The sequence below is a fragment of the Anas platyrhynchos genome, chromosome W (genome assembly GCF_047663525.1).
Source record: "Anas platyrhynchos isolate ZD024472 breed Pekin duck chromosome W, IASCAAS_PekinDuck_T2T, whole genome shotgun sequence".
Taxonomy (NCBI): Eukaryota; Metazoa; Chordata; class Aves; order Anseriformes; family Anatidae; genus Anas; species Anas platyrhynchos.
Genome location: NC_092620.1, coordinates 9,393,655 through 9,417,558, shown reverse-complemented (window position 1 = coordinate 9,417,558; position 23,904 = coordinate 9,393,655). Strand labels below are relative to the sequence as shown.

Below are 23,904 nucleotides of genomic sequence, written 5' to 3'. Positions count from 1 at the left end.
CTATACCATTTTTTCACCTTCTCTACAGGGGCAGCTTGCACTGCTACAGCTCATTTCTCTGACCCCGTTACAGGGTCTGCTACAGGTTTTGGAATACCCTCTGCAGGGTCAACTTGCACTGCTACAGCTCGTTTCTCTGACACAGCCACAGGAGCTGGGGCGGCTGCAGGAATCGGAGCTGGAGTGGCTGCAGGAACTGGGACTGGAGCGGCTGCAGAAGCTGGGATGGGAGCAGTTGCAGGAGCTGGGACTGGAGCGGCTGCAGGAGCTGGGACTGGAGCAGTTGCAGGATCTGGGACTGGAGCGGCTGCAGGGTCCACCGTAGGGGTCACAGTGGCCATTGGATCTGTCACAGGACTTGGAGTGGCCGCAGGGTCTGTCACTAAGTTGATAGCAGTATAAATGGCAGCTCGATAGGCCAGGCCCCAGCACGTTACAATGATTTGTGTCACTTTGGAACTGCCAGAATCATGACACCTTTTTTTCAAGCATTCTGCCAGTTTTTGAGGATTTTGCAGTTGTTCAGGGGTGAATTTCCAAAACACTGGGGATGCCAACTGCTCTAGATGCCTGCCCATATCCTCCCATACTCCCTGCCACCCACAACTATACTGCCTCCGGGCAGATCTCCGGATGAGCTTCCTAAGTAGTTGTTTAACTTTAAGCAGGATCTGAAGTGCATTCAGGAGGCATAACAACAAGACCATGCTGGAAGGGTGACGAAGCTGGTGAGGGGCCTGGAGAGCAAGTCCTATGAGGAGCGGCTGAAGGAGCTGGGCTTGTTCAGCCTAGAGAAGAGGAGGCTCAGGGGTGACCTTATTGCTCTGTATAAGTACATTAAAGGAGGCTGTAGCGAGGTGGGGGTTGGCCTGTTCTCCCATGTGCCTGGTGACAGGACGAGGGGGAATGGGCTAAAGTTACGCCAGGGGAGTTTTAGGTTAGATGTTAGGAAGAATTTCTTTACTGAAAGGGTTGTTAGGCACTGGAACGGGCTGCCCAGGGAGGTGGTGGAGTCACCATCCCTGGAAGTCTTCAAAAGACGTTTAGATGTAGAGCTTAGGGATATGGTTTAGTGGGGACTGTTAGTGTTAGGTTAGAGGTTGGACTCGATGATCTTGAGGTCTCTTCCAACCTAGAAATTCTGTGATTCTGTGATTTTGTCTGAGTATCCCAAGGATATTCAATATCTTGGAGAGCTATTGTAACAAGCTGGGAGGATAAGAGGGTGTTGAAGGAGAAAGGGAGAGTGATCAAGGCGGATAAGGGGGTGGTGAAGGAGAAAGGGAGAGTGATCAAGTAAGAAAAAATATCTTCCCCTTTCCCCTCCACAGATTGACTACCTAATGGAAAAAAACAATAGGTATAATTGCTAATAGTTTCCAAGATACAGTTTCCAAAGTACAGAGTCGAAGATGTTACTGAGTACAAATACCAAGTTAGAGTCATGACCAGATATCTCATCGTCTCATAAGCCATTGCTACAAAACACAGTACCATAATGATCTGAAACCAGGGCCTGGAGAGGATAAACAACATGACAGAGAATACATACGGAAAATAACGTGCTATAATACTCAATTTGGAAAACAGGCGCAGCAGAGTTGAGATTAAAGCAATCAGCATTATGACAAGTGACTATTAAGCAGGTGTAATACTTATACCAATTTTAGTTTACCACACTCTGGTCAGATCTGCCGTTATCTCAACCTTTCGGGCCCCATGTCGGGCGCCAAAAAGACTGTCGTGGTTTAACCCGGCCGGCAGCTAAACACCATGCAGCCGTTCGCTCCCCCTCCCCCTCCCTCTCTGGGACGGGGGAGAGAAATGGAATATGAAGCCCGTGAGTTGAGATAAAGACAGGAAAATAATAACAACAATAATGCTGATAATAGTACTACTAGTAATAATGTGTACAAAACAAGTGATGCACAATGCAATTGCTCACCACTCGCTGACCGATGCCCAGCCTAACCCCGAGCAGTCTGGCCCTCCTCCCAGCTCTTGCTGCACCCCCAGCCTGCCCATTGGCAGGACAGAGTGAGAAGCTGAAACGTCCTTGGCTTAGTATAAGCACTGCTCTGCAACAATTAAAACATCGGGGTGTTATCAGCACTCTTCTCATCCTAAGCCAAAACATAGCATTCTACCAGCTACTAGGAAGAAACACCCTCATCATCAATCTCTGAACAGCAATTACTAAGGTCAAATTTTCCACAGACTTCTTCTTCTTGTGCTAGTAAATAATCCAAGGCTAAGCGATTTTGATACAAAGCAGTTCTCATCTTGGTATTTTGCTTTGCAATTAATCCAAGTGCATCTCCGGTTTTACTTACAACTATTTCTATTACAGTTTGTAACCTAATTATTCTATTAAATACATACATTGGGGTCCTATAGCCCCAGGATCTGTCTTCTGCCCACGTAGCTGGATCATAATAGGCAAACGCCTTCAATCAAGGGGTTGGGCCCGCTTTCATGGTCGATTCAGGCTTGTGTTACCGTTCAGCCTGTCAGGGTGATCCAGCTCCTGGAAAACGAATCACAATTTTATATAGGTTTAAAAAAAAAGAGGTTCTTATGTTATTTTCTCAGGACAACCTGACCTTAGTGTGGGAGAAGTCCAGTCGAGGCCCTCTCACTCGGCAGTCAATACCCATAGGGGTTGCCTCCCTCGGTAGACCATACACACCGCAGTGGAGGGTCCTGCCCCAGTCTTGCCTTCTCCCTTTCCTCCCTTCAGGCTTGTCCCCTTCATTTGGCGTCCTTAATTCATGCAGAGCCTCGTTGCCAGAATATTAGTTCTTCTTTAGCTTTAGTTTCAGTTCCCCAGAAGCGGACTCAACCCTCCAAGTTTTGGTAGTTACTGGTCCTTTTATTCTGGATGCATGGGTCCAACCCCTTTCTGCTGTTCTCACAGCTGTTTCAGTAGTAAGTAAAACAAGGTACAGTCCCTCCCAATCGGGGGTTCAGTGATTCTTCCCTCCAGGTTTTTTTATTAAGACCTTGTCTCCTGGTTGTATCTTATGAATAACAAATCCTAAAGGTGGTGTTTGAGCCATCAGTCCAATTTCTCTTAGCTCTTGTAATCTCCTTCCAATAGTAATTATATATTTCTGGATGCTACGATCCTCAACTACATTGTTCCCTAGAGGCATCCCTTGAGAATAAGGCATACCATATAACATTTCATATGGTGATAATCCAGTCTCACTGTGTGGTTCAGTTCTTATGTTTAAAAGTGCCAATGGTAAGCATTTCGTTCAGGGCATTTGTGTCTCGATCATTAATTTAGCCAATTGTTGTTTTATTGTTTGATTCAGTCTTTCTACTTTCCCTGAGCTTTGTGGGTGCCACAGAGTATGGTATTCCCACTGAATACCCAATGTTGGTATAATAATTTTATTATTTTAGAAGTAAAGTGTGTGCCCTGATCAGAATCAATGTACTGGATTATCACATATCTAGGTATCAGGTGTTCTAATAGAATTTTTACCACCATTTGTGCCGTAGCTCGTGCTATGGGATAAGCTTCTACCCATTGTGTTAAATGATCTACTATTACCAATAGATATTTTATCCTCCCTACCTTGGGCAATTCATTGAAATCAACTTGTACTTTCTCAAAAGGCCTGTAAGCCTGACACGGCAACTTGCTTTGGTTATATGCAGTAAAGAGTTACATATGCATGAAGTTTCCCAATACACCTATACATATGCATAACCTGTCACCGCTTAGTATTAAAATTAGCTACAAGAAGTCATTCTAACACTAATTTAGTTAATTGCTTCTTTAATGTCTGGTTCATTCACTGCCGGGGGTGTGAAAATCCCACTCAATCTCTAAGGCCTGCTTTAACCCTTGCAGTAAAGCTTACACCCATCCAGTCATGTGGTCAATTAGGACAAACAAGTAACTCAGTAAAGTCTACCTGTATACTTTGGAAAGGTTGAATCCCTAGCTTCCGTCCCTCTCTAGGTGGGTTATAGATGACCTTTTTATTTACCTTTTGACATATGGTACATCCTCTGCATATGTGCTTCGCTAAAGTGTATATTCCTACACAGACATACTTTCTTAGCACAACATCACACATTGCTTGCACCTCCCAATGACTCTCTTGATGTAAAACAGTTAATATTTGCCTCATTGGTGCTTTATTCAGCATTTCTCTCCCATCAGGGAGTATCCATTTTCCTTCAGACTTCATGGCTCTTGATTCCTTAAAAAAAATCTTTCTTTTAAAACTTTTTAGTTCTTTCTTAATTTTCAACAATTCCCTGAATCCTCTCTGCGTTTATTCTTTGTTTTCCTTCAGACATTAGATGCCTTAAATACCCGACTTCTCTTTCTAAATATCGTAATTTATTTTTCAGTACTCCCAAGCCCTGCTTTCCCAGAAAGTTGAATAGCTTGTTAGTAGCTTCCTTCACAACCGTTTTCTCCTGTCCTGACAACAAAAGATCATCCACATATTTGTAACAGTAACACCTCCTCGGGAGGTTGGAATTGCTCCAAAATCTGTTCTAGAACTTGACCAAATAAATAGGTGGCCCTGTAAATCCCTGAGGTAAAACTGTCCATCTGTATTGTTGCTTCTGCCCCCATTTCAGGGTCTTTCCAGTCAGAGGTGAATATATCTTTGCTCCCAGGGCCTGAGAACACTCTTTGCTCCCAGGGCCTGTGATCATTTTATTGCCTAGTCTCAGCTTGGTATCCCCCAAAAGTGGTACTGTTATCCCAGCCCCTTTTACCCCCATCACTTTTTAGGGTTTCATTAGTTAATTTAATCCCTGATACTTTACAGGCCAGTAATGACCTAGCTGCCCCAGTGTATTGGGTTCAATGGCAAGGTTCTTCGGGGGGGGGGGGGGGGGGGGGGCTGCAGTGGCAGCCCCCGTGAGAAAAATCCAGAAGCCTCCCCATGGCAGATAAGATCTCCGCCGGCCCCAAAGGGGCCCACCGCTGCCCAGAGCCAAGCCATGAGCAACACAGTGGGTGCCTCTGTGAGAGCACATCCATGGAAACAAACAAACAAAAACCTTCTGTTCAACAGCAGCTGGGAGAGGGAGGAGCGAGAAATCTCCCCACAGACACCAAAGTCAGCGCAGAAGGAGGGGGAGGAGGCGCTCCTGGCGCCGGATCTGAAGCCCCCCTGCAGCCTGTGGAGGGGCCCCTGGTGGAGCAGGCTGCCCCCCCCATCCCCCCCCTTCCCGATACTTGGGAAACTGACCAAAAACCACAGCAAATATACCAGAACTTCTAGACTGTTACTTAGATAATGCCTACATCACCTTTCCCTGCTCATTCAACTTCAAAAAGCTCTGTCAAACACTACATACTACACCTTTAACACCTTCAGTAACCCTTTTTAACAATTCTTTCTATCTTTCTCCAGCCTGTACTTTCACCAAAGTCTTCACTCACAGAAAACAGACTCCACAATCAGTAAGATTGTAAAGTAGATATGTTTATTCAGCGCTGGGCAGCACGGGGGGTAGTCCCACCAAAGTGATGAGCACCTAACATGGCAACTTGCTTTGTTTATATCAAGTAAAGGGTTACATATGCATGAAGTTTCCCAATATACCTATACATATGCATAACCTGTCCCTGCTTAGTATTAAAATTAGCTACAAGAAGTCATTTCCATAAATTCCTCTTGTCTGCGCTTACGCTGTGCCTTGTGGTGGTGGGCGTTGAGGGTCGAGGGGATGAAGTAAGATGTCTTCATCATGACTGAACTTTTCACCTCATCTCTTTGCGCATGCTCTCTGAGGCCTTGGTCACAAACTGGGCGATGAGGTTGGTTTGATCTGGTTCTTGGGGTCTGAGGGGCTCCTGTTATCTCGAGGCCTTGCATGTTTGACATTCTTTATCTTGTCCCTTTGTAAGCAGTCCTCCTTATCTCAGACCCCTTGATTAAAGTCCGAACCATGAGGTTGTTTTGATCTGGTTCTCGGGGTCTGAGGGGCTCCTGTTATCTGGAGGTCTAAGTGCAGCACAGACACAGTACATCGCAAATGTAGCACCTATTCATTCTTAATCAATCACTCTCTAATTTCTAATTCCATGTTTCAGTCCCCCCTTTTCTAGAAAATCTAGTAAATTCTTTTACTTAATACAAAATTCTTCCCAATCTCTATGATATGTATCTCTCAATGCCTTGCCATGTACTTTTTATCAAGGAAGCTAATATAGCCATTCGTTGTAACAATTTCCAATTCCAAACAAGTATTACAAAGGACAATATTAAACTTATACCAACTAATATCAATAAAACAATAATTGGGTGACACAATGTGTTCAAAATCCCAGTTGCAGTTGGCGACCATCCAAAGAGTGCGTCCCACCAGTTGTGATTTGTGTCTTGTAAAACTCTGCTAATTTCCTTTGTATCATGATGGATCAGGTCTTGGTGTTTAACTAGTTGCTTCACTAATGTGAGGTTCATCCCAATAAGTGTAAGTAATAACTTGTGATACATTGTGTTGTTAGACTTGATCAACTGGTGGGATACCACTGATGCCAAATATAGACAATCACACCCGACGATTCTAACAAAGTTACAAATACCAAATTTAGAATGATTTTTGCTAGAGGGAGCTATGTTCTCCTTATCTACTTCTACAAAAGAGCTAAAAGATACAAAGATACAAGAGCTAAAGATACATTATCTTGAACCATACTAAGTGCATCTATTATTAGTTTGTGGTCTTGGTCTTCAGCCTTTTCCCATCTCGGTAACACCTTTGAAACTTGCCATTGGCTAGTTCCCAATGCCAATAAGGATGATTGTAGGGGCTGTTTTAGTTTTGTCCCACTGTTGTAGGAAGTACAGCCAAAAACAGCTGATTACTACAGTCTGTGTAGTAATTAGGCACCCTATTTTAATTTCGTCCCCTACGGTTCTTTGGTGTGTCCATTCTTCCCCTAATTTTTGCCAATCTTATAATGTATATAAATGGTCACCATTTGTTCACCAAATAACCACAACTGCTAACTTTCCATTAATGCTCTTATCCTCTGCTGTTATGGCTTCAGACCAAGGCCACTCACCGTTCTCTATTATCATAGAGGCATCTTCTTGAATCACAATTACAACTTATAAGCCATAGAAATAAAACAATTCTGTTAACTAAATTCCTGTTAACAATATTACTAAATACTCCTGACCATAATGTCCTCATTTTACTCGACTGAGCTTTAGTTTCAGTTCACCGTCACCTGGCATTACTTTCCAGGGGGTTCTGGAGCTTTCTTCACTTGAGAATGGTGAATCCAGGCACTCTGTTCCTTGATCTTAATTGCGGTGAAGGTTGTAAGGAGCACCTGGTATAGTCCTTCCCACTGTGGTTTCAAAGTTTTCTCTACAAGAGACTTAGTTACCTCTCAGGCTTTGGCAGTCCTAGTGGGGAAAGCCTCTGGGCAACCTGAAAAGGTATCTGTTAACACCAGTAAATATTGACACCCCCCTTTTCTTGGAAGTTCAGAAAGGTCAATTTGCCACTGTTGCCCGGGCCCATGGCCTTTTCCAATTTGACACAGTTTTGGTTTGGGGGTATTTTTGGGGTTAGTCTAGAGGCAAAGATCACATTGTTATTTGAGTGATGGTAGCATATAAGTTCCTGGCAATACTTTTTTCAATTAGATAATTAGATAATTATACAAAGCGTCTGTTCCCTAATGTGTTTTCTGGTGTTCCTTCTTTACCAGTGACCACAATAAGTTGGAGGGGATCATAGAATCATAGAATCATAGAATATCCTGAGTTGGAAGGGACCCTTAAGGATCATCAAGTCCAACTCTTGACACCGCACAGGTCTACCCAAAAGTTCAGACCATGTGACTAAGTGCAGAGTCCAATCTCTTCTTAAATTCAGACAGGCTCGGTGCAGTGACCACTTCCCTGGGGAGCCTAGCTTCCCCTTCCCTTCTTTGGTAATAGCCCAACCCTCTTGGTTGTATTTTCCCTTCTGACTTTCAATTAATTTTCTATCCTTTTTGTTATATACAAGCTTACCTTCAAGGGGAATTTGCCTGTCTGGAATCAGGGCTCCCTCAGTTGCTACCTCACCTTCTGCCGCTTCTTTTGCCTCTCTGTCCGCCAGATCATTTCCTTCCTCCAATTCTGAGCTCACCTTCTGGTGTGCCTCAGTGTGTATGATTCTTTGCAAGTGGTAACTGCATACCCGGTATGTTGTTTTCCGCTGATGATGTAGCTGGTCCCATATTTCCACATCATCAAAAGGAGTGTCCTTCAGATCTGGACGGCTGGAGTAGGTAGCTTCAATGGTCTCCAGGCAGTCATGGTGTACTGGCTCCCCTTGGTTTCTGCTGATTTCAGGAACCTTTGTGGGGAAAGCCGGTGACCGCCTTTCACTTCCAGCACTGTGTGAGACACTAGCACAGTTATTTTCTGTCCCAAGGTGAACTTGCGTGCTTCCTGGATATTTAGCACCACTGCTGCAATGGCTCTGAGGCATCCCAGCCATCCCGTGGCAGTGCTAGTATTCTCAGGGCAATCCCCTCTTTCTCATGGGAGAAGGGGAAAAATGGTTTATTCACATCTGGAAGTCCCAGAGCTGGGGCTGACATGAGAGCCTTCTTTAGTTGGTCAAAGGCTCCTGTGGCTTCCTTTGTCCATTGGAGGTCCCTGTTCCCATTCGTAATGAGTGCACCACCCCGTCATTCCCCAAAAGGTTCACAGTTCCTTTATTGTCCTGGGTTTCAGGGTTTGACATATCGCTTCTTTATGATCTTGCCCCAAGGTCCATTGTCCGGCACTAACCTCATAACCCTGGTAGGTCACCTTCTGCTTTACCACCTGAGCTTTCTTCTTCGACACCCTGTACCCCTGTAGTCCCAGAAAGTTTAGGAGGCTTACCATCCAGGCCACACATGCTTCTTCCATTTGGGTGGCTATTAGGAGGTCATCTACGTACTGCAACAGCCTTCCTTCTCCTGATGGGGCTTCCCAGGTCTCCAAGTCCTTTGCAAGTTGTACTCCGAACAAGGTGGGTGAGTTCTTAAAGCCCTGAGGCAACCTTGTCCGTGTGAGCTGTGTTTTGCGCCCACTCTTAGGGCTTTTCCAATCAAATGCAAAGATTTTCTGACTGGCTTCATGGAGAGGGAGGCAAAAGAAGGCATCCTTCAGGTCTAAAACGGTAAACTAAGTTAGCTCTGGTGTTAAGCATGTTAATCAATTATCAGGCTAATTCCTTCTCTATCTTCCTTTTTCAAGGGGTACTGTTTAAGTGCATTTTTCGCCTTCCCTGGTACATTAGAAGATCGTACTCTGGAAAACACTTGACTTACGATTTCCTCACTAATTTCCTCTTTGGTCTCAATAGCTGTCAATATCAAACTCAACGCTTCCACATATCTTTGATCATTTACCTCCAGAAGAATCTCCCCATTTTTAAATGAAATGGTTGCTTGTAATCTTTCCAATAAATCTCTCCCTAGGAGCGACTCCAGGGAGTTGGGCATGTATAGGAACTTGTGAATGCCCCACTGTTTCCCATATTTATATTTCAATGGTTTGCAGAAATATGCTATTTCAGATTGGCCAGTTGCCCCCTTTACTGCAATGTAATCATTCCCCACTGATACCAACGCTTTATTTAAAACTGAATATGTTGCCCCCGCATCTACCATAAGTTCCACCTCTTTTCCCTCCTTCCCCAGCTTCATTTTTATAACCAGTGGATCTGCTGGGGTAGATTCCCATGGTCCTCTTCAGTCATCTTTTGCATGCACTGTTGAGGGATTTTTGAAACAGCAAAGATCCCAGGGCTTGCTGCAGCTGAGCAAACCAAGCTACCAGGGCAACTATGATAAGTTCCCATGACAGTGTTCCCACATCGCCCAATTGAGGAATTTAGAAAAATATTGTTACCAGCAGCTGGCTTCAAGGACAAGGTCTACGTGACTGCTAATCACAAGGGGGTTGTTTTCTTGCAGGTGGGGTTGTTTTCTTGTAGTTGTTTGTCTGAGTGCTTTTGACCAATAATCTTGTGTGAGACACTATCCGCCCCTGTTAAGTTCACTATAAAAGCTAGGCTATTCGGGTAATAAAAGGGGAGCATGATCTGACCATACTGGTGTCTGTCGTGCTTTCGGCTGTTCTTCCTGCAACAATGCACGACCACCACCTCCCTTCCCCGGTTCCCTTTTCTGTTTCTTTTCTGTTCTGGGCATTCGTTTTTCCAATGCACAAATTTATTACATAGGGCACATTGCTCCTTGCCTAGCCGGGGCTGTTCCTGTCTGTGCCTCCTTTTTCCTTCTTCCCTAATAACTGTGATCAGCCTCTTCTGCATGTTTAATTGAGGAAGATAAAAGTCCTCTCTCCTTCCGAATTGCCCCGTGTGCATGCACCACACCAAAGGCATATTTCAATTCTATCCAAATATTTGCCAGCTCAAAAGCCCTTATCAAGGCGATGATTTCCACCTTTTGGGCTGATTGTTACCGCATATCCTGTGAGGCGAAATCCTTGGCACGGACGAAGCTGCTTGTTGCCGACAGAAGGAAGACACAGACGCTCAATATGAGTGAACAGTGAACTTCAACTTTAATGGATAGCTCAGTCGCCTTTTATCTAGTTTGAACATAATCAACTCATACATATTGCAGAAACTAAGCTCAGGATTGGTTAACACTTCCCGGGCTTTTCAGTCTGGTCCTCCTTCTTTTGGCTACCTGTCCCGCCTTAGGGACTTTCCCCGATCGCCCAAGGGCATCGTGTCCTTGAGCCTGATTGGCTCTCAGCCAGCTGCATACGTGCCAAGGCTCATGTGAGTTGAGTACGGTGCTTCACCAGCCCATTGTCTCCCAACAGCTCAACATCCAGATGTCCTACCTCACTTTACCATTCCTCCACAGCTGCTGCCATCTATGTATCAAATTTCTGCGTCTTCTAGTTGTGTTTCCTTTAAGTCTGGTCAGCTGGAGTCCATGGTCTTGATGCAATCATGAATGGGTGATCTAGAAACTCTGTTACTGGGGAAAGAGGTTAGTGCCGAAAAAATGTAGTGAACTAACAGTCCATTATACACATTCCTTTTCTTCTTCAGTAGCTATCATTTGCATATTGCAACAGTGTCCCCTTTTCCCGAAGAGGTCTTTCAAATTTCAGGATCACAGTTCCCGAATATGGTGGGGCTATTCTTGAACCCCTGTGGTAACACTATCCAAGTAAGCTGAGTTTTCCGCCCTCTACTATTATTTTCCCATTCAAAGGCAAAGAGTTTCTGGTTTTCAGTTGCCACGGGCAGGCAGAAAAAGTCATCCTTTAAATCTAGTACCACGAACCAAACTTGACTGTTTTTCTCATTTTGTAATTCCAATCACTTTCCCCAATATAAATTTGAAGTATTGCAAAAAAAAATGCCTTTTCCTGTTGGCCAGTTGCTCCTTTTACATTTACAGACTAACACAGAGAAAGAAGCTCCCATAACCAACAAAAAATTCAAGCTTCGCTTCTTCTTTACCTAGCTTTATTTCAACCAGTAGACCTGCTAGGCTAGATGCCCCAGGTCCCCATCATTCCTGACTGTTGTAAGTTTATCCTGCAACCTAAGACAATTTCTTTCCGATATCAGGGGCTAATTGCCCTAGAAAGAGGCTAACCAATTGCCTCTGTTTGTTTTCTGAATCCAGGTCCAAATTTTTTATTTATTTATTTATTATTATTTTTTTCTTTGAAAGTTCCCTGAGTGGTCCCATTAGCAATCTGAGCTCACACATGAACTCAGGTCCCTCTTCCCCAGAGGGCTCACACCCGTGATTTTGAGATCTCAGCCTCGGGTTGAGGCAAAACTATTAACATTCTTACATCCTCTTTCCCTGCTCATTCAACTTCAAAGAGCTTTGTCAAATACTACATGCCACACCTTTAACACCTTCAACGACCCTTTTAACATTTCCTTTATCTTTCTCCAGCACCAAAGGCTCAGTCAGGGGCCAACTTAATTCCATACCTTTTCCCTCCAAGATACTGAAACAACATGTGAGTATACTACATTTCATCCCATTTTCCTTCTCTCCTCAGAAACATTAATTGCAAGATAGCGTTATAGCCGATTGATCCATAAAGTGGCCATTTAGCTTATATAGTGGCCACCATTGATTACAATACTTAGTGAAAGTCCTCTTGCTTTCTGTGCCCCCAGTTCTAACAATATCCTTCGAATGTGACAATATGCACCCAAGGAGGCTTTCTTTAAAACGTTTGTTTTAGATATTACTTATTTCCTTGATTTCCCATTCCCTTTTATTTATTTATTACTATTCCTTACTAGTTACTGTCCCTTGTTTCAATTTCTACACAAACCTTTTTATTGCAGGTTTTTACTATCTTTTCCTAATCTTCTTCCCAAATGTCCCAATTCTCTGGGATTAGACTCTTCTTCCCACATACAAACTTTACTATTTCAGATTCTTAATGAGCCCCATTCCAATCACAAATCCTCGGGACTTCGGGAAAACACCTGAAGCACACAGACTTCCATCTTCTATACAATCATTACCACCTTTTCCACAAAATTTACATTTCAACAGGACCAAATTTCAAGCCCAATGCCAATTTTTCTCATGCACTTTGTTAGTAAGCCCATACAAAACAAGGAATCACTCCTGTGCATCCATCAATATAGAGGTTTAAAAAGATATCGAGGCTTAAATAAATTCCCTCTCCCCCTGTACTGGGTCTGGCTGGAATGTTAACTTTCCCGGCAGCAGCCCATACAGTGCCGTACTCTGTACTTGTAGCTGGAACAGCAGTGTTATCACACCAGTGTTGTGTCTACTGCTGAGCAGCAGTGGCACAGTATTAGGCCTTTCTCTAACCCTCCTAGGGGGTGGGCAAAAGGTGAGGAGAGAAACATCACTAGGGCAGCTGACCTAAACCAATCAAAGGGATATTCCATACCATGTGATGTCACACTCAGCAATAAAAGGTGGAAACAGGAAGAAGAGGGGAGGGGTGGGCTCTCGTTTGGAAGACGTCGGTCCTCCTCTCGAACACCAGCTGCGTGCGTTGAGGCCTTGCTTCAAGGACGTGGTCAATCATCGCTCATTTGTGGGAAGTAGAGAGTAATTTCTTTCCTCTGCACTTCCATATAGCCTTCATTTATTTTGTTTGTTTGTTTTCCTCCCTTCTTTTTATTTTCCTTTTTTTTTCCCTCCCTTTCCCCTTTCCTTTTTTATTTCCCCTTAGTTAAATTGTTTAGTTCATGGTAGTCTTTATTTAATTATTATAATTATTTCCCTTTAATTAAATTATCCTTATCTCAACCCGTGAGTTGTTCTTTGCTTTACTTCTCCCCCTCCTCATCTAAAGGAGGGGGAGTGAGAGAGCGGTTGTGGGGTTTAGCTGCCCAGTACGGTAAAACCACCACACCCCCTTCTTACCAAATTCCCAGGGCTCAAGCCCAAACCACCAAAGAAATGATTCTCTCCGTTCTACTGCTTTGATAATCAGTCATGTGAGAAACACTCTGTAGCCAATAACTTAGGCTCAGGCAAGGATCTCAGTGAAGTAGTAATTTATTTGCGATTGCAATGGCGGGCGCCCCACAAGCAGGAGAGCGCCTCTACTAGTTCCAAAACACAGTTTATATTCTTTTTGATGACAGGACCCTCCCCTGTTTCCCCACTGAGTGGGTAATCCAGGTTCACAATCTATCTGATGCTTCACAAACAATGCATGGCCTTCAGTTGCCAGCCTGTTACATTTCAAATTTCTTTTGACATTTTTACTGCTTGAAGTGGTAATGTTTCTTCACTTATCTGACTTGACTTAACACCATGATTTTCATCTAATTGTCCTAAGGAGTCTGGTTGTCTGCATTTTACAAGGTCACCTGCTAAGCTTTCTTATCACTGTAAGCATATCTCAGCACCACATTCCCTCCGTATAAACAATGTAACTGCAAAAACAACATTTCTATTCCCACAATTCCCCCCTTTTCCTTTTTTTATAAACTGTTGATTTTTGCAAAAACTCTTTTTAAACTCTTTTTTTTTTTTTTTTAAGTGTAATTTGGTAAATATCTTCCTCTTCTTCACTTTCTTTGCTCTGCATTTCCTCTAATATCATCCTCTTATCTGAGTAGGGTGGTGGATCCATGGTCATTTGTTTCAATAATGTGGTTTCAATTAACCACTGGACAAGTCCCCTTACACAGGGGATAATGCAACAGCCAATGGCTGTCAAAACTCCTGCTACTACAATCAAGGATGTAAATATGGACATTACCATCCCTTTCCATTTACCAAACCAAGATTCTAACCATCCTGTGATGGAAGTGTCTGCTCCCGAATTTTCTGCCAATTCATTGGCAAGGGTGGTAAGCCCTTGCAATGCTCTTGTTACTGTGCCATCCGGGGCAGTATTGTTAGGGATGAAAGTACAACAACGGTTGCCCAGCATCACGCATACACCACCCTTCTCTGCGAGCATCATATCTAACGCTATCCTGTTTTCTCAATCCATTTTGCTGGTGGCATCTAGTTGTTCAGCGATTCCTCTTATTGCATCCCTGGTATAATTGATGAATCTCTGCTGATTATAATAGATATAATTAATCCAATCCACATTTTTATTGATCGTCACGCACCAGAACAGTGACTCAAACCCTGCAGCAATTTGATTTCTGGCTTTATGTTCATCCGGAACTCCTCTAGGCACCCCAATAGAATCTATGTATACTCTGTCATCAAATGATATTCCTAAGCGTCTTTTACTTCTTCTGGGTATTTGTGATGTTTCTCTTTCAAATGCCAGGGTGAAGGGTATAGCTAATTGAACAAGTGCACAAGTGCCTCCCCAGTTAGATGGTAGGGTGGACCGTAAGATCTTCCCTCCACAGTACCACCAGAGATCTGCCCTGGGGATCTCTAGTCTTGAGCAGTTTCCCATCAAGTCCTTGGTAGCACAAGGCAAATTCTCCCAGATGCCAGGTAGCACTCACACCCTGCCGTGAGAGGCAGGCTGTATGGTTACCTATAGCTGTGGAGAATACAGGGGGAACCCTGATATTGCTATCACGCAAGGAAGGGAATAGCAAAGAGAGAGACTTACAGGCCTCACTTCCCCAGGCAGTCTTTTCTTGGTACAATGCAATCATACATCGCATCCCCTGGGAATCCTTGGTCTACCCCCATGGGAAGGGCACTATCTGGGCAATCCGTCATCCCGAGGCACAAGCATAGCAGTAGCTATGGTTGAGACTCTGGACGGTATATTTGACCCATTCTATCCAGGCATTCACATCCCCATACCCTGTTTGAATCTCAATTGTTTGAACTGCCACATTTCAGAGGACCTCCTGTTTTCTCTCCTGTTTTCTCCTTGAGTTTTTCCCTTTCTCTGATGGCAATAGAGGATTGTTTCCATACAGCTATTCTCAATCTGGCTGTTGGGTCTCTCCCAGTTATTTGTTCTCTCTGGTCAATTGTCGTTGGACATTTAAATCTCCACAAGCTAACACCTCACAAGCATCAAACATAACGGATTGTGGTACGTAACCCTCTGTCACAGTCACCCATATTTTGATGGGGTATCCCATTTTTGCTATTATCTGGTCATGCCTTTTTCAAGTTGCCAATTGACCGAGGCCTTCTCTGAGGCCTAGAATCACTAAAAACAAAATTAGTAATCGATTTTTCCATGTCATTATTTTTAAACCTTAGGTTTCCAAATAATTATTAATACAAAGAATAAGATGTACACTACTACTATAACAACCCCCCCCCTTGGGAGCACTGCAACTCACTATAGGTCTGTCCTTTCTCTCAATCACAAGTCACACTAGTTAGTTACCTGTGAAAATAAAAGGTTAGTTTACAATTGTAAGCTTTTATCCTGCTCAGAGTCCACTATGAGATTTTTCTCTTCGATTTCAACTTCCAACAAGTCTTCTGTAGGAACAGCTTCCCAGGTACTAGGGTTGACGGACTCCTTCACTCGAGTATAGTGAGTCCAACCTTTTTCCGCAGTTCTTATGGCTGTTTCAGTGGTTAGTAATGGTCCTTCCCATTCAGGCCAGAGTTGACTCTTTCCAGGTCCAAATCAGGACCCGGTTTCCTGGGTGACTGTAGTGAATGGGGAATTCCAAATGTGGGGTTTGAGCCAACAGCCCACAGGTCCTGAGAGATGACAAAGAAGAGGACAACCCCAGAATACAGTTCTTAAGGAAACTCTCTTGTTTTGAATTGTGGTATCTCATCCCTCCTGCCCAGATAGGGCAATCTGAACAGCATCTCATGTGGTGAAATTCCTATATCCTTTCTTGGTGCTGTTTGAACCTGTAGGAATAAGCATTTTACCCAAGGAAGTTGGGTTTCTAACACTAATTTAGTTAATTGCTTCTTTAATGTCTAGTTCATTTGCTCCACCTTCCCAGAAGAGGAGGGGTACCAGGGGCTGTGAAAATCCCACTCAATCTCTAAGGCCTGCTTTAACCCTTGCAGTAAAGCATTACACCCATCCAGTCACGTGGTCAATTAGGACAAACAAGTAACTCAGTAAAGTCTACCTGTATACTTTGGAAAGGTCAAATCCCTGGCTCCCGTCCCCCTCTAGATGAGTTACAGAAGACCTTTTTATTTACCTTTTGACATATGGTACATCCTCTGCATATGTGCTTCGCTAAAGTGTATATTCCTACACAGACATACTTTCTTAGCACAACATCACACATTGCTTGCACCTCCCAATGACTCTCTTGATGTAAAACAGTTAATATTTGCCTCATTATCACTTTATTCAGCATTTCTCTCCCATCAGGGAGTATCCATTTTCCTTCAGACTTCATGGCTCCTGATTCCTTAAAAAAAAATCTTTCTTTTAAAACTTTTTAGTTCTTTCTTAATTTTCAACAATTCCCTGAATCCTCTCTGCGTTTATTCTTTGTTTTCCTTCAGACATTAGATGACTTAAATACCTGACTTCTCTTTCTCCATATTGTAATTTATTTTTCAGTACTCCCAAGCCCTGCTTTCCCAGAAAGTTGGATAGCTTGTTAGTAGCTTCCTTCACAACCGTTTTCTCCTGTCCTGACAATAAAAGATCATCCACATATTTGTAACAGTAACACCTCCTCGGGAGGTTGGAATTGCTCCAAAATCTGTTCTAGAACTTGCCCAAATAAATAGGTGGCCCTGTAAACCCCTGAGGTAAAACCATCCATCTGTATTGTTGCTTCCGCCCCCATTTCAGGGTCTTTCCAGTCAGAGGTGAATATATCTTTGCTCTCAGGGCCTGAGAGCACTCCATTAGTAATTACTCCATTAACTGTTATTCCAGTCTAACAATTTACTAGTTGAATGCCAATTTCATCATCAAATCCCTTCCCAACAAGTTAGTCCCTGCCTTGGGTACATGCAATAATTGCCCAGTGATCATTTTATCCCCTAGTCTCAGTTTGGTATCCCCCAAAAGCGACACTATTATCCCAGCCCCTTCTACCCCCATCACTTTTTAGGGTTTCATTGGTTAATTTAATTCCTGATACTTTACAAGTCAGTAATGACCTAGCTGTTTCCCAGTGTATTGGGTTCGATGGCAAGGTTCACGGTGGGGGGGGGGGGGAGGGGGGGAAGATTCTTCTTCACGAGAAGAAGAATTCAGAAGCCTCCCTGTGGCAGATAAGGGACAATTTCATCTGGCCCCAAAGGGGCCCACCGCTGCCCAGAGCCAAGCCATGAGCTCTGTGAGAGCACATCCACGAAGACAAACAAACAAAGAAACAAACAAAACCCTGCTGCTCAACAGCAGCAGGGAGAGCAAGGAGCGAGAAACCTCCCTGCAGACATCAAAGTCAGCGCAGAAGGAGAGGGAGTAGGTGCTCCAGGTGCTGGAGCTGAAGCCCCCCTGCGGCCTGTGGCTCCTAGTGGAGAAGGCTGTCCCCCCCCCCCCCCGTCCCTCTCCCTGATACTTGGGAAACTGACCAAACACCACAGCAAATATACCAAAACTTCTAGACTGTTACTTAGATAATGCCTACATCCTCTTTCCCTGCTCATTCAACTTCAAACAGCTCTGTCAAATGCTACATACCACACCTTTAACACCTTAGGTAATCTTTTTTTTTTTTTAAACACTTCTTTCTATTTTTCTTTCTACAGCCTGTACTTTCACCAAAGTCTCAGTCAAGAGCCAACTTAATTCCATACCTTTCTCCCTCCAGGATGCTGAAACATATCAGTATACCATATTTCATCCCATTTTCCTTCTTTCCTCCTTCTTCCACTCCGGATATTCCTATTCGAAGTGGCCAGCCTGGCCCCACTTAAAGCATCTTATCAAAGCCTGTCCCTGCTAGGATTCAGACCACAACACAGGCAGCCTTCCTTGCCTGCCATTCCTTCATCTCTCTTCCTCTCCTTTCCATCCTGGCCCTGACTCCCCCTGAAGATTTTCCTCCTCTTTCTCCAACCCTCTGCCTCACTACCTGCTATATTGTCAATACCATCAGTTCCGCTCTCTGCTTTTCCTTCTCATCTCCCCTCCGGACACACACCTCCAGGGCCTCCCACAGGAGGGCCCCCCAGTGACTGTTCACAACATCCCCCCACCTTCTGGAGCATTTTCTGTGTATCTTGCCAGGCTTTAATCACACAATGAACTTTCAAGAGCCCTTGGGATACCGGGTCCTTGGGACTCATCCCCTAGTACTTTCTCATTCTGACCTCAAGTCTCTCATATGATTTCTGTGTTGCACACTATTATTATTCCAGTCAGGATTGGCAAGTGGGTATTTCTGCCCTGCCGGTATTACCCCTGGTCCTGGAGGATGAGCTCTTTCCCATTCTTGTATAGCAGCTCTCCTCCTGATCATTCCCATTTCTTTCCCTGTAAACAACATACTTATAGACATAATTCCCTTCCCCAAGAGTATAAGTCAGGTCGTAGGAACTGGTCTAATTGTTCAGCTAGGCTGTTGGGGTCCTCGAATAAAGACTTCCTCTCCTTCTTAAAAGTCCTAACCTCTCTGTTGGTAAGGAGGGGGGGTAGTTCACCTAAGAGGATACACAGTTAGTGTTAGTACTGTTAGTATCAGGGAAGGCAAAATTCTCAATATATCTTCTACCTTGTTCTAATTCTTGCCAGAGCCTAGAGTACGATCCTTCTGTAGGGATAGTGTTAATTACAGTCCCTGTCTCCCTTCCTGGAGTGACTGCTGCTGCCACGGGTACAATAATAGGATTATAGGGAGCATAATTTGGCTCCTTCTCCGAAAAAGGAATCTTACTGTTTACACATAAATGTAAAGCCTGAATTTTCATCAGACCCGTATTTTGGCCAAAATACTGCTGTTTCCTTAATTGGTTCTTTTGTCCAGACTGATACACAATATTTAACCTTTTTTTTTTTTTTCTTTTACAATCTCCTCTAATTTTGGGATTATGTTTCCAATTTCTTATCATTCTTCAGGAAGAAGAATGGTAGGCACTCCCCCAGGGATATCTCCCTGTCCCCTGGAACTCATATTTCCCATTTTTCCTAGCCCTTGTCAGTGTGCTGCTACAGAAATTTCCCTCCTGCAGGGTACCACACACTAATGTTCCAATTCTGGAAAATGGGGGTGTACTGCCAAGCACTTCCCCATGCAAGGGTTACCGCACACCTATGAGTTTACCAAATTTCCCTGGTGTACTACCCAGCACTTTCCCGTGCAAGGGTTACTGTACACCAAATTTCCCTGGTGTAGTGCCAGCACTTCCCTGTGCGAGGGCTTACGATACACCAAATTTCCCGAGACTCTTCCTTTCTCTCCTTTATCTCATGCTTCGTCCGTCTCCGGCCGCACCCCTCGCAGAGCTACCGAACCGCGGATCAGGACTCCACACTCGCTTCGTACAGAAGTATGTCTCACTCACACATCACACAGAGTCTCACCCGACCCCCAAGGCAATACTTAATATGTCTTACCTTGGTCTCTACACAGAGTTACCGGATCAATTCTTAAAACTCGGAGTGCCTACCTTCTTCCTTTCCCCACTACTTCACAGATCCTGCCTCTTTAATCAGTCTTGGGCCCTCTGTCAGCAGAACCGCCACCGTTGATGCACAGGACCGCTGAAATCAGCGGGGCATGCCTTCCTGCTGCTGTGGCGGTGGGGCTCCCCAGTAGGTGACTGGATCCCGGACGAGCCCCCAAATTGTGAGAAACACTCTGTAGCCAATAACTTAGGCTCAGGCAAGGATCTCAGTGAAGTAGTAATTTATTTGCGATTGCAATGGCGGGCGCCCCACAAGCAGGAGAGCGCCTCTACTAGTTCCAAAACACAGTTTATATTCTTTTTGATGACAGGACCCTCCCCTGTTTCCCCACTGAGTGGGTAATCCAGGTTCACAATCTATCTGATGCTTCACAAACAATGCATGGCCTTCAGTTGCCAGCCTGTTACATTTCAAATTTCTTTTGACATTTTTACTGCTTGAAGTGGTAATGTTTCTTCACTTATCTGACTTGACTTAACACCATGATTTTCATCTAATTGTCCTAAGGAGTCTGGTTGTCTGCATTTTACAAGGTCAAATGCAAAGCTTTCTTATCACTGCAAGCATATCTCAGTACCACATTCCTTCCCTCTAAACAATGTAACTGCAAAAACAACATTTCTATTCCCACAGTCAGCCCTCTCCCCCCAATACTGACCAAACACCACAGCGAATATACCAAAACTTCTAAACTGTTACTTAGATAATGCTCCTGCCTTTTTTCTTGTCACATTCAAATCGTTTAAGAGCAAAAATAGGCTCACAAGATACACTGCCAGGCCCATATATTGGGCATCACCAATCAAAACTTGGATAAAACAGCACATTCTTTTCGGTCTGTCACGCACCTCATTCGTCTCTGGCCGCTCCCCTCGCAGAGAATATGGAACTGTGGATCGGAACTCCGCACTCGCTTTGCAGCGATACTGTGTCTCACTCACACAGCACAATCATGCAATCACAGAGAGGCCTCTAGCACATCTCATTCATACCACAAGAATATAATTTAGAATGACAACCAACCAACCAAACAAGTATTGTCTCTGACTGTGTTCTTCGTGGAGTGACTTATTCCACTTTGTTTCAAACCCATACACTTACACAAATACTTTCAACATAAAATACTTGGACATTTAGGGCAACCAGGTGATCAGGCCCAGTCAGCATGGGTTTATGAAAGGCAGGTCCTGCTTGACGAACCTGATCTCCTTCTATGACAAAGTGACGCACTTGGTGGATGAGGAAAAGGCTGTGGATGTGGTCTACCTTGACTTCAGCAAGGCTTTTGACGCCGTTTCCCACAGCATTCTCAGATGCTGTGGGAAGGCTTTTGACACTGTTTCCCACAGCATTCTCCTCAAGAAACTGTCTGCTCGTGGCTTGGACTGGCATACGCTTCATTGGGTTAAAAACTGGCTGGATAGCAGGGCCCAAAGAGTCATGGTGAATGGAGTCAAGTCCAGTTGGAGGCTGGTCTCTAGTGGCATTCCCCAGGGCTCGGTATTGGACCAGTCCTCTTTAATATCTTTATCAACGATCTGGATGAGGGGATCGAGCGCACCCTCAGTAAGTTTGCAGATGACACCAAGTTAGGTGTGTGTGTCGATCTGCTTGAGGGTAGGAAGGCTCTGCAGGAGGATCTGGATAGGCTGCACCGATGGATTCCTGCCTGGCGGAGAAGGACCTGGGAGTATTGGTTGATAGTCAGCTGAATATGAGCCAGCAGTGTGCTCAGGTGGCCAGAAGGCCAACAGCATCCTGGCTTGCATAAGAAGCAGTGTAGCCAACAAGTCTAGGGAAGTGATTGTCCCCCTGTACTCGGCTCTGTTGAGACCACACCTCCAGTACTGTGTTCACTTTTGGGCCCCTCGCTACAAGAAGGACATGGAGGTGCTCGATCGAGTCCAGAGAAGGGAGACGAAGCTGATGAGGGGTCTGGAGAACAAGTCCTACGAGGAGTGGCTGAGGGAGCTGGGCTTGTTCTGCCTGGAGAAAAGGAGGCTCAGGGGCGACCTTATTGCTCTCTACAGGTACCTTAAAGGAGGCTGTAGTGAGGTGGGGGTTGGTCTGTTCTCCCATGTGCAGGGTGACAGGACGAGGGGGAATGAGCTAAAGTTGCGCCAGGGGAGGTTTAGGTTGGATATTAGGAAGAACTTCTTTACTAAGAGGGTTGTGAGGCATTGAAATGGGTTGCTCAGGGAAGTGGTGGGGTCACCATCCCTGGAGGTCTTTAAAAGACGTTTAGATATTGAACTTCGTGATATGGTTTAGTGGAGGACTTGTTAGTGTTAGGTCAGAGGTTGGACTCGATGATCTTGACGTCTCTTCCAACCTAGACAATTCTGTGATTCTGTGATCACTAGGGGAGCATTGATGGGGCCATCATTGTTGAATGTAGCCCATCAAAAAGCACACAAACATCTTTATCTCACAGAAATCAACAAAATCTTAAATGTTACTTTGACTTGTGAAGAGTCTTATCCTCTTACTAGGCACAACTGAAAAGAGACTGGCTCCACCTCTTGACACCATCTCCTCAAGTATTTATACACAGTGATGAGATCTCCCGTTTTCTCTTTTCCAGGCTAAACAGGCCCAGTTCTCTCAGCCTGTCCTTGTATGACAGGTGCTCCAGTCCTCTAATCATTTTATTAACACTCCTCTGTACATGCTCTAGTAGTTCCATGTCCCTCTTGTACTCAGAGCCCAGAACTGTACACAGTACTCCAGGTGTGGCCTCACCTGTGCTGAGTAGAGTGGGAGGATCACCTCCCTTGACTTGCTGGCAACACTTCCAAATGCACCCCAGGATACTGTTGGCCTTCTTGTCCACAAGGGCACATTACTTACACATGGTCAGCCTGGTGTCCACCAGGACTCCCAGGCCCCTCTCTGCAGAACTGCACTCCAGCAGGTTAGCCCCCAGCCTGTACTGGGGTTTGGGGTTATTCCTCCCTAGATGCAGGACCCTATGCTTGCCCTTGTTGAACTTCATGAGGTTCCTTTAGGCCCAACCCTCAAGCCTGTTGAAGTACCTCTGAATGACAGCACAGCCCTCTAGGGTATCAGCCACTCCTCCCAGCTTTGTGTCGTCAGCGAACTAGCTGAGGGTGCACTCTGTTCCATCGTCCAGGTGGTTGATGAATAAGCTGAACAACACTGGACCCAGTACTGACCCCTGGGGGACACCACTAGCTACAGGCCTCCAACTAGACTGCACCACTGAGCACAACCCTCTGAGCTCTGCTATCCAACCAATCCATCCATCCAATTGATCCATCCACCTCACTGACCACTCATCTAGAGGACAGTTTGCTCTTCTGAAGTCCAGGGTCACAATCCTACTTTTTGCCCTGCTTCCTCCTCAATGCAATTGTGTGATGCACAATGCAATGGCTCACTACTCACCGAACAATGCCCAGCCACTCCCCAAGGAGCAGTCCTATGTTTCCCTGACAACACTCCCAGTTTTTATTGTCCCACATGATGTCGCATGGTATGGAATATCCCTTTGGTCACCTGTCCTGGCTCTTTCCCCTCCCAGCTTCATATGTACCTGCAGCCTCCTCAGCTTCTCATACCATCCTGTCAGCAAGAAGTCCTTGGTTTAGTTTAAGCACTGGTGTGCATTATTTTTCTCATGGTGCTTACCAGCCCCCTATGCGGAAAATTAACTCAGTCCCATCCAAAACCACAACACCAGGGATGCAATCAGAAAACATATAAGCTTCAATTTCTAATGCTGACAGTCAATCAAATTGAGTAAGATGCCTTCAACCACTGCTAATATTCCTTTTTGCCACAAGCATTATAAGTGGATAAGGAATTACTGAGGTCTGATCTAATTTGGGTTATAAATAATTTCATCTTTAAACTGCTAACAGCCAGA

General features: G+C 44.6%; 1 protein-coding gene and 1 long non-coding RNA gene across 12 annotated transcripts in view; one reads left to right on the top strand and one right to left on the bottom strand.

The window, feature by feature from the left end:
- LOC113841302 (uncharacterized) overlaps positions 1–23,904 on the top strand; it is an 87,338-nt gene that overhangs the window by 39,040 nt on the left and 24,394 nt on the right. The gene's annotated exons all lie outside the window — the stretch shown is intronic.
- LOC140000531 (uncharacterized) lies at positions 5,448–20,637 on the bottom strand. The gene is made up of 2 exons (XR_011805564.1): positions 19,944–20,637; positions 5,448–16,315 (listed from the first exon to the last, which is right to left on the bottom strand). It is a non-coding gene; the product is annotated as an uncharacterized lncRNA (long non-coding RNA).